Consider the following 18,128-nt stretch of genomic DNA (forward strand, 5'->3'; position numbering starts at 1 on the left):
GGCAACAACTTTGTATAATACTACACAAGCTTAATGGAAATCCATCAAAGTTCACAGCACCATCTGACATGTCCGGAGGAATCAGCTTTGCTAATTATTCATTGCTGTGGATAAAATGTACTGAGTAATTTTTTTTCCCAAAAGCTTCTTGAGTCTTCCCTCCCCAGAATACATTCCATGTCCCACCCCCCCCTACCACCATGGGGGCCTGCCCCCCCAGGTTGAGAACCTCTGATGTATAAGAGAAATAGAATGATATGGAAATGGTGAAACACTGCTAAAGCTGCTCAAATGACTTAAAGCTGACAAGCTAGAGGACTGGATGACTGAAGGGACTCACCATGACATGGGGTCTTTTCACTGTTATAATATGGGTTTGAATCTACATTGGTGCAATATTTCAGAGTAGCAGCCATGTTAGTCTGTATTCGCAAAAAGAAAAGGAGTACTTGTGGCACCTTAGAGACTAACAAATTTATTAGCGCATAAGCTTTCGTGAGCTACAGCTCACTTCATCGGATGCATTTGGTGGAAAAAACAGAGGAGAGATTTATATACACACTCAGAGAACATGAAACAATGGGTTTATCATACACACTGTAAGGAGAGTGATCACTTAAGATAAGCCATCACCAGCAGCGGGGGGGCGGGGGGGAGGGGGGGGAGGAGGAGGAAAACCTTTCATGGTGACAAGCAAGGTAGGCTAATTCCAGCAGTTAACAAGAATATCAGATTTCAGAGTAGCAGCCCTGTTAGTCTGTATTCGCAAAAAGAAAAGGAGTACTTGTGGCACCTTAGAGACTAACAAATTTATTAGAGCATAAGCTTTCGTGAGCTACAGCTCACTTCATCGGAAGTGAGCTGTAGCTCACGAAAGCTTATGCTCTAATAAATTTGTTAGTCTCTAAGGTGCCACAAGTAAAATAGCCAGAGCCTCGCGAACCAGCTGAGCGGCAGCGAACCAGCGGAGCAGCGGGGACAGCAGAGCAGCTCACAGCAGGAGTTTGCCTGGGACTGGTAAGTATCCGAGTGTGTGTGTTTGCTTGCTGAGGAAGTATCCGAGCGTGTGTTTGCTGGGAGGGCAGGGAGAGAGCCTGAGTGAGTGTCTGATTGGCTGCTAGCCTGCAGGGGGCGGGCATTAGGGTGTCTGTGTGTTTGCGTCAGGGAAGCCTGGCTGTTTAAAAATAGCCAGAGCCTCGCGAACCAGCTGAGCAGCGGGGACAGCAGAGCAGCTCACAGCAGGAGTTTGCCTGGGAGTTCGCCTGGAGTGAGCCCAGTGAGGCTTACATCTTGCCAACGTCTCTGAGGAAGCTCATAGTAGGTAGGTGATATGGAAGGGGGGGATTCAGCTGTTGTGACCTGCACTGGATGTGCCATGTTTGTCTTTCTTCCACAGGACAGAAGCGACTTTGTCTGTACAAAGTGCAAGCTGGTCTCCATATTGGAAGAGAAGATTGAAGGTCTGGAGCAACAGGTAACGACCCTGCGTTGTATACGAGAGACTGAGGATTTTCTGGACCAAACTCAGGATAGCCTTCTAGGGGCACAAAGCTCTAAAGATGTAGAGCAGGTTGCACAGAGGAGCCAAGAGGCCAGTGAAGAAGCTTGGCAACATGTGACCTCCAGAAGAGGTAAGCGGAATGTCCGGGTTCCAGTAACACAGACACAGGTAACTAACCGCTTTCATGTTCTCTCCACAGGTACCAATGCGGAGAGTGGACCAGATGATATGTCTGGGGGGAGAAAGCGGAAGGAGACTCCGCTGGTTGGGAGGCATGAGATGCGATGTCCTGAGGTTGGGGGTTCCACGACCACCACTCCCAAGAGGAGAAGGCGGGTGGTGGTGGTCGGGGACTCTCTCCTCCGGGGGACTGAGTCATCTATCTGCCGCCCTGACCGGGAAAACCGAGAAGTCTGCTGCTTGCCAGGGGCTAAGATTCGTGATGTGACGGAGAGACTGCCGAGACTCATCAAGCCCTCGGATCGCTACCCCTTCCTGCTTCTCCACGTGGGCACCAATGATACTGCCAAGAATGACCTTGAGCGGATCACTGCGGACTACGTGGCTCTGGGAAGAAGGATAAAGGAGTTGGAGGCGCAAGTGGTGTTCTCGTCCATCCTCCCCGTGGAAGGAAAAGGCCTGGGTAGGGACCGTCGAATCGTGGACGTCAACGAATGGCTACGCAGGTGGTGTCGGAGAGAAGGCTTTGGATTCTTTGACCATGGGATGGTGTTCCATGAAGGAGGAGTGCTGGGCAGAGACGGGTTCCATCTTACGAAGAGAGGGAAGAACATCTTTGCCAGCAGGCTGGCTAACCTAGTGAGGAGGGCTTTAAACTAGGTTCACCGGGGGAAGGAGACCAAAGCCCTGAGGTAAGTGGGAAAGCGGGATACCGGGAGGAAGCACAGGCAGGAATGTCTGTGAGGGGAGGGCTCCTGCCTCATACTGGGAATGAGGGGCGATCAACAGGTTATCTCAAGTGCTTATATACAAATGCACAAAGCCTTGGAAACAAGCAGGGAGAACTGGAGGTCCTGGTGATGTCAAGGAATTATGACGTGATTGGAATAACAGAGACTTGGTGGGATAACTCACATGACTGGAGTACAGTCATGGATGGTTATAAACTGTTCAGGAAGGACAGGCAGGGCAGAAAAGGTGGGGGAGTAGCACTGTATGTAAGGGAGCAGTATGACTGCTCAGAGCTCCGGTACGAAACTGTGGAAAAACCTGAGTGTCTCTGGATTAAGTTTAGAAGTGTGTGCAACAAGAGTGATGTCATGGTGGGAGTCTGCTATAGACCACCGGACCAGGGGGATGAGGTGGATGAGGCTTTCTTCCGGCAACTCACGGAAGCTACTAGATCGCATGCCCTGATTCTCATGGGTGACTTTAATTTTCCTGATATCTGCTGGGAGAGCAATACAGCGGTGCATAGACAATCCAGGAAGTTTTTGGAAAGCGTAGGGGACAATTTCCTGGTGCAAGTGCTAGGGGAGCCAACTAGGGGGAGCGCTTTTCTTGACCTGCTGCTCACAAACCGGGTAGAATTAGTGGGGGAAGCAAAAGTGGATGGGAATCTGGGAGGCAGTGACCATGAGTTGGTTGAGTTCAGGATCCTGACGCAGGGAAGAAAGGTAAGCAGCAGGATATGGACCCTGGACTTCAGGAAAGCAGACTTTGACTCCCTCAGGGAACAGATGGCCAGGATCCCCTGGGGGACTAACATGAAAGGGAAGGGAGTCCAGGAGAGCTGGCTGTATTTCAAGGAATCCCTGTTGAGGTTACAGGGACAAACCATCCCGATGAGTCGAAAGAATAGTAAATATGGCAGGCGACCAGCTTGGCTTAATGGTGAAATCCTAGCGGATCTTAAACATAAAAAAGAAGCTTACAAGAAGTGGAAGGTTGGACATATGACCAGGGAAGAGTATAAAAATATTGCTCGGGCATGTAGGAAAGATATCAGGAGGGCCAAATCGCACCTGGAGCTGCAGCTAGCAAGAGATGTCAAGAGTAACAAGAAGGGTTTCTTCAGGTATGTTGGCAACAAGAAGAAAGCCAAGGAAAGTGTGGGCCCCTTACTGAATGAGGGAGGCAAGCTAGTGACAGAGGATGTGGAAAAAGCTAATGTACTCAATGCTTTTTTTGCCTCTGTTTTCACTAACAAGGTCAGCTCCCAGACTGCTGTGCTGGGCAACACAAAATGGGGAAGAGATGGCCAGCCCTCTGTAGAGATAGAGGTGGTTAGGGACTATTTAGAAAAGCTGGACGTGCACAAGTCCATGGGGCCGGACGAATTGCATCCGAGAGTGCTGAAGGAATTGGCGGCTGTGATTGCAGAGCCCTTGGCCATTATCTTTGAAAACTCGTGGCGAACGGGGGAAGTCCCGGATGACTGGAAAAAGGCTAATGTAGTGCCCATCTTTAAAAAAGGGAAGAAGGAGGATCCTGGGAACTACAGGCCGGTCAGCCTCACCTCAGTCCCTGGAAAAATCATGGAGCAGGTCCTCAAAGAATCAATCCTGAAGCACTTAGAGGAGAGGAAAGTGATCAGGAACAGTCAGCATGGATTCACCAAGGGAAGGTCATGCCTGACTAATCTAATCGCCTTTTATGATGAGATTACTGGTTCTGTGGATGAAGGGAAAGCAGTGGATGTATTGTTTCTTGACTTTAGCAAAGCTTTTGACACGGTCTCCCACAGCATTCTTGTCAGCAAGTTAAGGAAGTATGGGCTGGATGAATGCACTATAAGGTGGGTAGAAAGCTGGCTAGATTGTCGGGCTCAACGGGTAGTGATCAATGGCTCCATGTCTAGTTGGCAGCCGGTGTCAAGTGGAGTGCCCCAGGGGTCGGTCCTGGGGCCCGTTTTGTTCAATATCTTCATAAATGATCTGGAGGATGGTGTGGATTGCACTCTCAGCAAATTTGCGGATGATACTAAACTGGGAGGAGTGGTAGATACGCTGGAGGGGAGGGATAGGATACAGAAGGACCTAGACAAATTGGAGGATTGGGCCAAAAGAAATCTAATGAGGTTCAATAAGGATAAGTGCAGGGTCCTGCACTTAGGATGGAAGAATCCAATGCACCGCTACAGACTAGGGACCGAATGGCTCGGCAGCAGTTCTGCGGAAAAGGACCTAGGGGTGACAGTGGACGAGAAGCTGGATATGAGTCAGCAGTGTGCCCTTGTTGCCAAGAAGGCCAATGGCATTTTGGGATGTATAAGTAGGGGCATAGCGAGCAGATCGAGGGACGTGATCGTTCCCCTCTATTCGACATTGGTGAGGCCTCATCTGGAGTACTGTGTCCAGTTTTGGGCCCCACACTACAGGAAGGATGTGGATAAATTGGAAAGAGTACAACGAAGGGCAACAAAAATGATTAGGGGTCTAGAGCACATGACTTATGAGGAGAGGCTGAGGGAGCTGGGATTGTTTAGTCTGCAGAAGAGAAGAATGAGGGGGGATTTGATAGCTGCTTTCAACTACCTGAAAGGGGGTTTCAAAGAGGATGGCTCTAGACTGTTCTCAATGGTAGCAGATGACAGAACGAGGAGTAATGGTCTCAAGTTGCAATGGGGGAGGTTTAGATTGGATATTAGGAAAAACTTTTTCACTAAGAGGGTGGTGAAACACTGGAATGCGTTACCTAGGGAGGTGGTAGAATCTCCTTCCTTAGAGGTTTTTAAGGTCAGGCTTGACAAAGCCCTGGCTGGGATGATTTAACTGGGACTTGGTCCTGCTTTGAGCAGGGGGTTGGACTAGATGACCTTCTGGGGTCCCTTCCAACCCTGATATTCTATGATTCTATGATTCTATGATTCTAAGTACTCCTTTTCTTTTTGCGAATACAGACTAACATGGCTGCTACTCTGAAACCTGTTATTTCCCCATGGTATTTCTCCCCCCCACCGTTCCTCTGATATTCTTGTTAACTGCTGGAATTAGCCTACCTTGCTTGTCACCATGAAAGGTTTTCCTCCTTCCCCCCCCTGCTGCTGGTGATGGCTTATCTTAAGTGATCACTCTCCTTACAGTGTGTATGATAAACCCATTGTTTCATGTTCTCTGTGTGTGTATATAAATCTCTCCTCTGTTTTTTCCAGCAAATGCATCCGATGAAGTGAGCTGTAGCTCACGAAAGCTTATACTCTAATAAATTTGTTAGTCTCTAAGGTGCCACAAGTACTCCTTTTCTTATTGGTGCAATAGTGACTGACAGTTGCTCAATGACCTGTGAGAAATTAATTGGTTGTACCTATCTAGTTACTTGTGGATAAGTAGCCACCTTAAAACAACAAGAACACACTGCAAATCATCAATCAGAATCAGCACAATTGATCCAGTTATTGAGAAGCCTCAGCCAAGAGGAAGAGGATTGAGTGAGCATACAAATTGTATTGATCTCTGATCTCCACAGGTGGTCCCCTCAATTCAAGATAATATGCACATGAGTAACTTTACATTACATGAGTAATTTCATTGAAGTTAATCAGAGGCTTCATTTGCTATGCGAGAAGTGGGGGTATTGCACCCCCAGACCTTGGTTTGCCAACCCCTTTTCTTAGGTCTAGATGCACCATTATGGCTTCTACTTTTTTTTCCCCTTCCACTCCTGACTTTAGAGGATATAATATAATCATATGATTGACACAACTTTGCCCACCCCAAATTTTTCTCATACGATACTGCTGAAGTCAATTGGATTATTACATGAGTAAAGGTACCCAGACATTTAGTTTTCAGGACTAGTCCCTGAGGATCCAATCTGTGCTCATAAATGCATAAAGATAAACAAGAATATAAGGCCTAGTCTGCACTAGAAAATTAGGTCAGCACAACTACGTCACACAAGGGTGTGAAAAATCCACATGCATGAGCAATATAGTTAAGCTGACCTAAATCCATCTGTATACAGTACTAGGTTGATCGAAGCCAAGTCCTAAGTGTTTGCAGGATCTGGACATAAAGCTGTACTTCCTATACTATGAAAGTCACCCCATGTATTGGTCTTAAATAAAGCCCTGTGCATCATTTAAAGGCCTAAGTGGAACTTAAATAGAGTATTTGACATAATACATGAGTCCATGTATGCTGGGGGAGACCCCTTTAGACTTTTCAAAGTAGCCCCTGTCATAAGCATTATTATTTTATTTTTTAAGTAAAATATGAATGTAGTATTTTTTCTAGAAAGTTGAATCATCTCAAAATCTTTTTGGAGAGAATTTAATGTTTCTGCTGCTATTGATCTGGTACCTGTCACGGGAGTTAAAGTCACTTTCGACCATAGTCAGCTAATAGGCCTTTATTTTTCAGTTTGGAATCTAAACACTTCTTGCGCTAGATGAAAAACAGAGTTGAAGTGCTTTCACTGCTGCTAAATTAAGTAATAGACTTAATCTGAGTGGAGTCAGCAACTTTTTGATTATCATGACTTGCTCTAGGGCAAGTGCCATTTAATTTTACTATTCTCCCTTTCAATCTAAGTAGTTAGCCAAATTCAGGGTGTTGCAGGTTGCTCCAGTTCAGAGAAGAAATTGATGATAGGTATTTCCTTGATGCAATCTTGTTTATTTACAAAGAATGTACACAGTCCTATTTTCTTAAACAGAGGAGGAACCAAACGGCAGGAGAGAGGGTTTTTTGCTCAAAAAACCCAAAACCTCTTTAGCCATAAGCAGACCCGGATGCCCATCTCTAAGCTTCTCTCGGGGTCACACATGATGCTTGTTGTCACAGCCATAAGGGTAGCCTAAAATCCCTCCTGCCCAGAGGCACAAAATCCTTTTACCTGTAAAGGGTTAAGAAGCTCAGGTAACCTGGCTGGCACCTGACCAAAAGGACCAATAAGGGGACAAGATACTTTCAAATCTGGGGAAGGGGAGAAAGGTTTTGGTCTGTCTGTCCTGTGTGCTTGCCAGACACAGAACAAGGAAGCAAGCAATCCAACTCCATTAGAATCAGTAAGTACTAGCAAGTGTTAGCTTATTTTTGTTTTGGTTTGTGATTTTCTCTGTGCTGAGAGGAAGGTGTATTCCTGGTTTTCTTTTTGTAACTTTAAAGTTTGACCCAGAGGGAAATCCTCTGTGTTTTTGAATCTGATTGCCCTATAAGATTATGTTCCATTCTAATTTTACAGAGATGCTTCTTTTACCTTTTTTCTTTCTAATGAAGTTCTGTTTCTTTTAGAAACTGATTGGGGTTTTTTTGTGTCCTAAAAAAACCCAAGTTTGGTCTGTGCTCATCTTGTTTATTTCAAGCCTCCCCAGGAAAGGGGGTGTGGGGACTTGGGGGGACATTAAGGAGGAGTAGGAACTCCAAGGGGTCCTTTCCCGGACTTTGTCTAAATCACTTGGTGGTGGCGGTGTTACCTAATCCAAGGTACAACGGAGAATTTGTGCCTTTTAACCTAAGCTGGTAGAAATAAGCTGGGGGGGGGGTCTCTCATGCGGATCCCCATGAGTTCAGAGTGGAGAGGGAACCCTGACACTTTCTATGCTATGTCTGTCTCTTTCTTTGTGTGTGTATTGGCTCCTGCTTCTCTTGGACTATGTCTACATTTGGAGCAGAGAGTGTGATTCCCAGCTTCAGTATACATACTCATGCCATCTCTTGTCAAGCTAGCATGATAAAAATAGCAGTATGGTTGCAGTTGCATGACAGTGGTGAGTGGCCTTATGGACTAGCTGCTCTGAGCGGGTATATACTCAGGGTGGTTGCCCATTCCATCACTTGCCACTGTCCATGCAAGTGCAGCCATACTACTATTTTTAGCATACTAGCACAATGAAAGCTAGTGCGAGTGTGTCCACTGAAGCTGGGCCTCACAACCATAGCTCTAAGGGTAGCGTAGCTATGCACAAACTCATGCATGCACTCAAAGGCCTGCCAACCAGAGAAGAAGTGGGGAGTGTGTGAATGGTTGAAAACATAACAGAAAATGAAATAGTATTTGCACCAAATCCAGTTATGATTATCAAAAATTGGATGAGTCCTCTCAGATAAGTCCATTAAGAAGCTAATAATGAGCAAAAAATATTTGGTTCCGTTCCATAAAAAGACAAAGGTTTATGATGGTCAGATCCTTTTTTCCCTCTTTCATAACTGATTACTCCATCCCTGCAGCCTAACTGATTTTTATTTTTTTCCTTATGATGTGCACAATGTTAATGACCCCAGTTTCATCTTTATGTATAGTTTTTGCCTATCAAATAATTTGAGACTCCAGTCAACACCTTTAATTTGGGATCCTATAATACTCTGAAAAAAAATATTTTCTTTCAAATATATCTTTAAATTCATACTAGGATTATGGATTTAAAAAAATATTTACTAGAGTACATCAGTATGTTAAAAGGTTATTTTAAGACTGGTTATTTTAAACCTGATTATTTATATTTGTTAAATGACTAGGGAAAGGCCATAACTAAAATTATCTGACCTTTCTGTAAATGTAAGCCTATACTTAAATAAAGAAAAAAGAGCATCGTGTAATATCTTCTGTGTAATCTGGTTTCTTTGGGGAATGTTTCTAAGTATATTTTCAATAATTATGAAGTGTAGATATTGAGAAGGAAATAGAGGATGTACAGATACAGAAATGTCAGCTAATATTACGCTCAAGTGATGTGAATTGTCTAAAGAGTATGTACATGTCTAATTGTCTGCAGTCCAGAGCACAACAGCTGCCACTTATAGCAGAGGTATCATCTGATTAATGCCACTCTTCAATGAGTTGATAGGCTTTTCTGGTGCAGCTGATTGTATATGATACCATTTGGCATAGCAAAATATCTTTAATGGATACTTTTATTGTTCACTGAATGCTGGGATACTTGGCAAAATATATAGCTGTCAGCCAAGACCCTTCCCAAAGCTGGCTTAGTTAGTGGTCTTTCTAAAACGAATTGATGGCCTTAATGAACCAGTTTCTAAATGGCAGAAAAATCACCAAGGGCTGGATTCACAAAAACACTTGGGTGCAGTGATGCTCAGCATCACCACTCCTAACTTTTAGGCACCTAGAAAATCACTAGGATTCACAAAGCCTGAGTTTGTCGCTTTGTCTGCATACTTAATTAACAGTTTCAACAGGGGAGACTGGGAGAGCCCCATATCAGAATATTCCATAACTCAGTGATTAGGGCACTCACCTGAGATGTAGTAGATCCCTGCTCAAATCCCTTCTTCCCCTTCAGGTGAAGGAGGAATTAAACCCAGAGGTCTCCCTCATCCCTGGTGAGTACCCTAACCACTGGGATAAAAGTTATAAGGAAGGTCATCCTCTTCCCCTGCCCCCTAGCATTTCATGTACTCTATAGGACCTGATCTGGTAGGTGAGCTCAGAGCTTGCATCTCGGCTTGGGCTGCAGGCAAATTAGGGAAGGAACGGTTATCTTTCCTCTAATCGTGCATTGCTCTGGGGCTGAGGCTTGTGGATTCCTGGCATGAGGCTTCAGTGCATGTGCTCAGAGGCAGAAACATAGCCTTCTATGGAACAACAATTTATCACCACAACAACAATTTAGGTGCTGAGTAAGTTTAGGCACTTATGGGATTTGTAGGCAGCTGAGTTGTAGTTTGTGAATCCCTGTGGACCCTGATTCTGGGCAGTTAGGCGTCAAGTCCTTTTGTGAATCTAGCCTCAAGTGGATAGAAGCTGGCATCTTTGTTGGCAATCTCAGCAGACAATCTTATCAAAGAGAATGAAGTCCCTTCTAATCTCTAAATGTGTTCCCTCCAGAATATGGATGAAGCCAACTGTAAATAGGAGGTGGTTGTGGTGAATGTGAAATTGCTGCTACCTGTGCCTCACCTCACCTGATTTATGAATTAAGTCCTGAATACTGAAAGGAGTTCTGCATGGAAGTATCCTAACATCTGTGCAAAGGTCATTGCAGAATCAGGGTCTAGGCAACACCTTCATTTTTCAAGCCATGAGTATAGCACTTTTCTTAAAAAAAAAAAAAAAAAAGAAAAAAAAAAAGGAGATGACTTCAGCAAGTTTATTAAGGAAATGATGACTCCTACCGAGCTTGTGAAGACTACAGTACTGGTATTAAATCTAACAATCTTGGGACTGCATTTATAAATGTATTGTGTGTCTAAGAAAATAACACATTTATTATTATTTTTATTTATTATTTAGTTAATATTTGCATCAGGGTAACAGCCAGAGGCCTTGATCAGGATTCGGCCAAGTAGTAGCTGGCATTGTACAAAAAATGGTAGAAACAGTCCCTTCCCTGCAGACAGGAAAAATGGTGATACTGTCAAAGTGACAGAGAATGGGAGAGTTGCAATGATTTATGGAGGAAAGATCAACTGTTCATGTTAAATTTAAATTAGCAGACGATGTTTGTGACAGGGTGAGATCTGCAATTGGCATAGAGGGAGGCAGGTCAGTAAATCTGTGTAGACTCAAAAAAGGATGTCTTTATTATCCTGCTCTTCTTCTTTCATCTCTCCTTTTCCATGCCTTTCATTTTATCCACTTTTGTCCTCTCTTTGATTTTCCATTCTCTTTTCAACTGCTCTTTGTAACAATATGAAGAGACAGAAGGCAAAGTTATGTCACATATATGAGCACTCCATCTGCCCATGGTGGTTTCATCTATAGTAGATGGTATTTTGCACAGATAGTTTTGAACTGGTTGTCTAGCCAGCTAGTTGTTGGTTTAGTAACCAACCATTCTGCAACTTACCATATATTCTTTGTTATGAAGAGAAATCCAATTACTTTCCTTCCTTTTCTTATTTCTGCTGTTTTGTTCCAAATCTGTCTGTGCTTAGAGGCCCCAAAAATGCGATGCCCAAACTGATTGACAAATGAGCCTACTCCATTGATGCTCATTTAGAAATAGCAATTGGATTCGGGACCAGATTGAGTTTTACAGCTCTGGCCCTTCTTTACTCATGCAGGATTTCTATCAGAAGTTTTGTGGAATCATAGTTTGTGCTATCCATATTTCAGTACACTATCTCAATTGCCTTCCTGTCACTATTTTGAGTTCTGACACATCCTGGCATCAGGAGGGGGTCTCCTTTATGAAATACATCTCAAAGAGTTTTGCGGGTTGTACTTAATGTGTGCTGATACAGCACGTGATTGGCTGTGAGTCTTTTTTGGAAGATAGGGAAATGAGACTTATTGACAATTATGTAATAGCAAATCCTATTTCAAGGGTAGAACTGGATTATATGGTATGACATACATGGTTAATTTGTTTTATATTGTTTCATAAGAGTTTGTGGGAAGTTATTCAGTCAGGTTGGTCCAATTTACTGCAATCCATCCATCCATCCTTATAAAATACATTTTGAGAGGGTAGTATCAGAGGTGAAGAAGACCTGAAAGTGCTTAACAATTAGCAATAATGGCCACTTGAAGAACTTTCAGGTTACATCTAAAGTCATAATTTCAACTATCAAAAGCAACGGGGAGATTCAGGCGATTTCAGTACAGTGGTGGGCAGCCTGCAGGCCACATGCTGCCCATCAGGGTAATCGCTGGTGGGCCGAGAGTCAATGTTTACATTCACCGCCCACAGCTCCCAGTGGCTGCAGTTTGCCGATCCTGGACAGTGGGAGCTGCGGGCAGCACAGCGAGCACTTCCCTGCGGCCCTCACAACATCCCGCAGCTCCCATTGACCGGGAACAGTGAACTGTGGCCACAGGGAGCTGCGGATGGCCGTGCCTGCGGACAGTCAATGTAAACACGTTAGGGAGATGTATTTTCCTTGTCCTGAGCCACGACGGGCCATGTGTGACCTGCAGGCCCCAGGTTGCCCACCACTGCCTAAGTATATTTGGTAAATCTCATACTGTAAATATTCAATTGTGGGTGCCTATACACACACAACCTTTTAGACATTTGAGAGTTCCAACAATAGTTTAAAACAGAACTATATCCTCAATAGCTAGCATAACAAAAGTAAGATTCAAAGAAAAGCTCCAGAAAAAATGACCTAGTCTTGAGGTCCACATGTTGGACGAAGAAAGAAATGTGAAAAAAATGAAGAAAGCTTTCAACCAACTTGGATTAATGTCTTCAGCATAAATAGATCCTCAGCTCATGTAAATTGCTATAGATCCATAAAACTGAGTGTCTCTCTAATCTCAGTTTCATGGTTAAAATTTCTTCAGTAAACATCTAAAAATGAAACAAGACCAGGAGTCTCATTATGCTCTCACTGAATTCAATGGTAGTGTTGCCATTGACTTAACTAGGAGCAGCAGAGAGTTTGTGTGAGGCGGAGGTAAATTTGGATCGAACTGTGCTTGAATATTCAAAACAAAGGAGGTTTTTAACATGGAGAGTGAACATCCACATAAGCCTTAAATTTGCATAGGAAATTTGTATCACTATTCAAATGCAAGCCTTGCCATCTCAAAGGCCTTTGTCTAGATGGGTGGGGAAAAAGAGGTAGTAGCTCTTTAAGAACTGTTGATTAATATGCATAGATAATTGCTTGATTACACTTGTTGTTTGTTAATAAGAATGTTCAAGAGACTAACCAAGCTGAGCCAACTTTATGGCCCAAAGACAAAACAGTACAACACAAAAAGGAGACATACATACCATCCTTCTGGAAAGCATTCTATCTTTCAAATTGTTCACTTTACACAGAAGGAATGCCTCAAAGATATACCTTCAAACTAACTTATGTTTATACTGTGGTTGTTTACAAGCTAAAAGCCCCCTATACACCACTTAAAGTTTAAATATGTTTAACACACTAAGTTGTGCCAACTTTGTCCTTGGTACCTCCCGATGCTTTTCCATGTATCATTTTTGAATACTACATTGTAAGTGTTCTTATGCCATGAAAGGACACCCTAACTCTACTTGGTATAAAGTATTCACCCATCTTTGCTTTGACAAATTTCTTATTTTCTTATGCTAAAGCTGACTTCAGCTTTGCCATGTGTTGTGGGATACTTGGAAGCCAGTGGCAACAAGGTGATGCCCAGGCCTGGTGTCCTGAGAAGTGCCACAGTGGTGTAGTTGGTGGGATATAGATAGATCTATCTATCTATCCATCTTTGTGTGGGGACACACACACACACACTGTCATAAACATACAGCTAAGGGTATCATAAAATCCCTCCTTACCTGTAAAGGGTTAAGAAGCTCAGGTAACCTGGTTGGCACCCAACCAAAAGAACCAACAAGGGGAGAAGATACTTTCAAATCTGTGGGGGAAGGTTTTTGCTTTGTTCTCTTTGTTGATTCTCTCCGGGTCAGCGAGGAATCAGGACAAGGAAAATACATCTCCCAAAGCCCTGCTTGAACTAAGCATCTAGATTACAAAAATTGTAAGTAAAGCAAGGAAATGTGTTTATCTTTTGTTTTAGCTTGTGAATTTTCCCTATGCTAGAGGGACGTTTATCCCTGGTTTTTGTAACTTTTAAGTTTTTTCTAGAGGGAAATCCTCTGTGTTTTTGAATCTTTTGTTAACCTGTAAAGTTATTTTCCATCCTGATTTTACAGAGGTGATTTTTACTTTTTTTTTTTAAATAAAATAAAATAAAATAAAATCCTTCTGTTAAGAACCTGACATGGTGGCAGAGTGGTGGGATCATTTTGAACCAGAGATCATTTTGAATCAGAAGCACAAACTTTAGGAATTTTTTTTCTTCGTTTAGCTGCTTGGGGGAAAACAGGAGCTGAGGACAGCTGGAGTTTTTTTCCTTTTCTCTCTCTTTGCCTGGAGGCAGAGGTGTTAGGTTTTTTTTTTTTTTTTTACAAAGATGTTAGCTACAGCCAGGAAGTTCACAAGCAGGTTTTTTTTTTTTTTCTTTTTAGCTCTTGGGTAAGCTAGGCAAGCAAAAGCTAGCATAGCAAAAAACAAGGTCCAACAAAAACTATAATTAGCTAAATTTGAAGCTGAACAGAGACGGCCTTAAAAAGCTTGAAGTTGGAAGCAGAGGAGAGGAAAGAGGCGAAACGCTTGGAGGCGGAGAAGCACAGCTTGGAGATGGAGTAAGCACTGAAGTACTTAGAGCTGGAAAAGGCTAAGCTGAATTTACCAGCTAACCCTATCAATCCTTCTCCGTGCACTGCTCCTCACTCAAGGAAATTTCCCACCTACAAGGTAGGCGATGATACAGAAAATATCAGATATATCTTTTTAGAAAATATCTTCTTAGAAAATTTTGAATGAGCCTGCCTTGGGTATGGCATCTCTACAGATGAGTATATGGTGCAGATGAGGCCGCAGCTCAGTGGACCCTTAGCAGAGGTGGCAGCTGAAAAGCCAAAGTCATCTATGAATAGCTACGAAGTTTTTCAAGACAAGGCCAAGATTTGAATGGGGCTAATACCGGGCAGGCCTGTTGGCAGTTCAGAGCCCTAAGATGGAAACCAGACGTGTCATTTACCCGACACGCCTGCCACATTGTGAAAAATTGGGATGCCTGGATATCAGGAGCAAGTGTTAAATCTCCAGAAGAGTTGCCCTTTCTAATGCAAATGGAACAGTTCTTAGAGGTTTCAGAGTAGCAGCCGTGTTAGTCTGTATTCGCAAAAAGAAAAGGAGTACTTGTGGCACCTTAGAGACTAACAAATTTATTAGAGCATAAGCTTTCGTGAGCTTCAGCTCACTTCATCGGATGCATTAGTGAGCTGTAGCTCACGAAAGCTTATGCTCTAATAAATTTGTTAGTCTCTAAGGTGCCACAAGTTCTTAGAGGGTGTTCCTGAGGAAATAGAAAGGTACATCCTAGATGGGAAGCCCAAAACTGTAACTGAGGCAGGGGAGATTGGAATCAAATGGGTGGAGTTGGCAGAAAAGAAAAAAACTGGTAGCAGTTGGAGCAAATATCATAAGGGGCAACCAGAAACAAAACCTTATCAGAGGGGGCCACCCAAGGCCCCACCTACATCCCAAGGAAAACCCCACACACCTTATCGCCCCACCACACCAGTCTCCAGCAACCAACCTCACTCCAGTGACCAGTCAGCTGGGCGATGTTTTAAATGTTAAGGCCAACTGCCCCAAGAACCCCAATAGATTGCAGTTCATTACATCACAATCACACCAAAAGACCCCAGGGCCAGATGCCTCCCAGATACCCTCAGAGTGAAGGGAAACCGTGAGTGTGAGCAGGAAGAAGGTTGTCACATGGAGGGACACTGGAGCATAAGTGTCAGCTATCCACCAGTCCTTAGTGGACCCCAAATTCATCAACCCAGAGGCCCAAGTGAAAATTCAACCCTTCATGTCAAACACTTTAAACTTGCCTACAGCCAAGTTGCCTGTCCAGTACAAGGGCTGGTCAGGAAAGTGGACTTTTGCAGTCTGATGATTATCCCATTCCCATGCTGCTGGGGGAAGACATGGCCAACCATGTGAAGCTAGTCAAGAGGGTGGGAATGGTTACCCGTAGCCAGGCTAAGCAAGCTGTTACACCTAGCTCTGTTCCTGAGCCATCCAACAGGGGTCCGTCTATGTTACCAGAGACCCAGATGGAGGTGGTGGAACCGGAATCCCTACCAATGACTGCAACAGTCATAGTGGATCCAATCCCAGAGCCATGACTGGTGAAGCAACCAACACCAGAGGGCACCACCAAGCTTGTACTGGCAGCAGCAGCTAAATCAACGCAAGAGCCTCAGCTGGAGCCTGAAATACAACATAGTGCAGCAGCGGAGAGAGGTCTACAGCCAACAGAAACAGCCTCATCATCTGCATCACTTCCAAGAGGGACCAAGCCCAGGTCCACAATCCAGTGAGGAACTGATGTCTCCGGCATCAGGGGAACAGTTCCAGGTTGAGCAGGAAGCAGATGAAAGCCTCCAGGGAGCTTGGACGGCAACACGGAACTGCCTCTTAGCTCTTCTAACTGATCCCAGTTTGTTGTATAAAAGTCCTTTTTCCACAAGGAAACTCTTTCTGGTGAGCACCAGGAAGACTGGCATCATCAGAGACAGTTGGTAGTTCCAACTAAGTACTGGATAAAGCTGCTGAGCTTAGCCCATGATCTTCTTAGTGATCATGCTGGGGTGAACAGGACCAAGGACTGTTTGGGGAAGTTGTTCCACTGTGAGGGAATGGACAAGGCATTTCTACCTATGTCCGGTCTTCTGAGGTGTGCCAAAGAGTGGGAAAACCCCAAGACCAGGTCAAAGCCCCTCTCCAGTCACTCCCCATCATTGAGGTTCCATTTCAGCTAGTAGCTGTGGATATTCTGGATCCTTTTCTGAAAAAGACACCCAGAGGAAAGCAGTACGTACTGATTTTAATGGATTTTGCCACCCAATGGCTGGAAGCAGTAGCTCTAAGCAATACCAGGGCTAAAAGTGTGTGCCAGACATTAACAGACATTTTTGACAGGGTAGGTTGGCCCTTTGACATCCTTACAGATTCCTGAACTAATCTCCTGGCAGGGACCATGAAAAGCCTGTGGGAAGCTCATGGGGTAAACCACCTGGTTGCCACCCCTTACCACCATCAAACAAATGGCCTGGTGGAGAAGTTCAATGGAACTTTGGGGCCATGAAACATATATTCATAAATGAGCACTCCAGTGATTGGGACCTAGTGTTGCAGCAATTGCTCTTTGCCTATAGGGCTGTACCACATCCCAGTTTTGGGTTTTCACCATTTGAACTTGTGTATGGCCGCGAGATTAAGGGGCCATTACAGTTGGTGAAGCAGCAACGGGAGGGGTTTATGCCTTCTCCAGGAACTAACTTTATAGACTTTGTAAGCAACCTACAAAACACTCTCCAAAACTCTTTAGCCCTTGCTAGAGAAAACTTAAAAGATGCTCAGGAAGAGCAAAAAGCCTGGTATGATAAACATGCCAGAGAGCATTCCTTCAAAGTAGGGGATCAGGTCATGGTCTTGAAGGCACTCCAGGCCCATAAAATGGAAGCATTGTAGGAAGGACCATTCACGGTCCATGAGTGCCTGGGAGCTGTTAACTATCTCATAACATCCCCACCTCAAACCTTAAGTCTAAGGTGTACCATGTTAATTCTCGAAGGCCCTTTTATTCCAGAGAATTAAAGGTTTTCCAGTTTACAGCCCAGGTAGGAGATGATGCTGAGTGGCCTAAAAGTGTCTACTACAAAGGAAAATGTGACGGTGGAGTGGAAGAGGTGAACCTCTCAATGACCCTCGGACGTATGCAACACCAGCAGATCAAGGAACTGTGCACTAGCTTCGTGCCGATGTTCTCAACCACCCCAGGACTGATTGAATGGGCATACCACTCCATTGACACAGGTAATGCTCACCCAATAAGAGTCCAACCATACCGGGCGTCTCCTCAAGCCAAAACTGCTATAGAATGGGATATCCAGGACATGCTACAGATGGGTGTAATCCGCTCCCTGGCAGTGCATGGGCATCTCCACTGGTTCTAGTTCCCAAACCAGATAGGGAGATATACTTTTGTGTGGACTACCATAAGCTAAATGCTGTAACTCGCCCAGACAACTATCCAATGCCATGTACAGATGAGCTATTGGAGAAACTGGGACATGCCCAGTTCATCTCTACCTTGGACTTAATCAAGGGGTACTGGCAAGTACTACTAGATGAACCTGCCAAGGAAAGGTCAGCCTTCATCTCCCATGTTGGGATGTTTGAATTTAATGTGCTCCCTT

Source organism: Dermochelys coriacea, chromosome 4 (genome assembly GCF_009764565.3).
Source record: "Dermochelys coriacea isolate rDerCor1 chromosome 4, rDerCor1.pri.v4, whole genome shotgun sequence".
NCBI classification, from domain to species: domain Eukaryota; kingdom Metazoa; phylum Chordata; order Testudines; family Dermochelyidae; genus Dermochelys; species Dermochelys coriacea.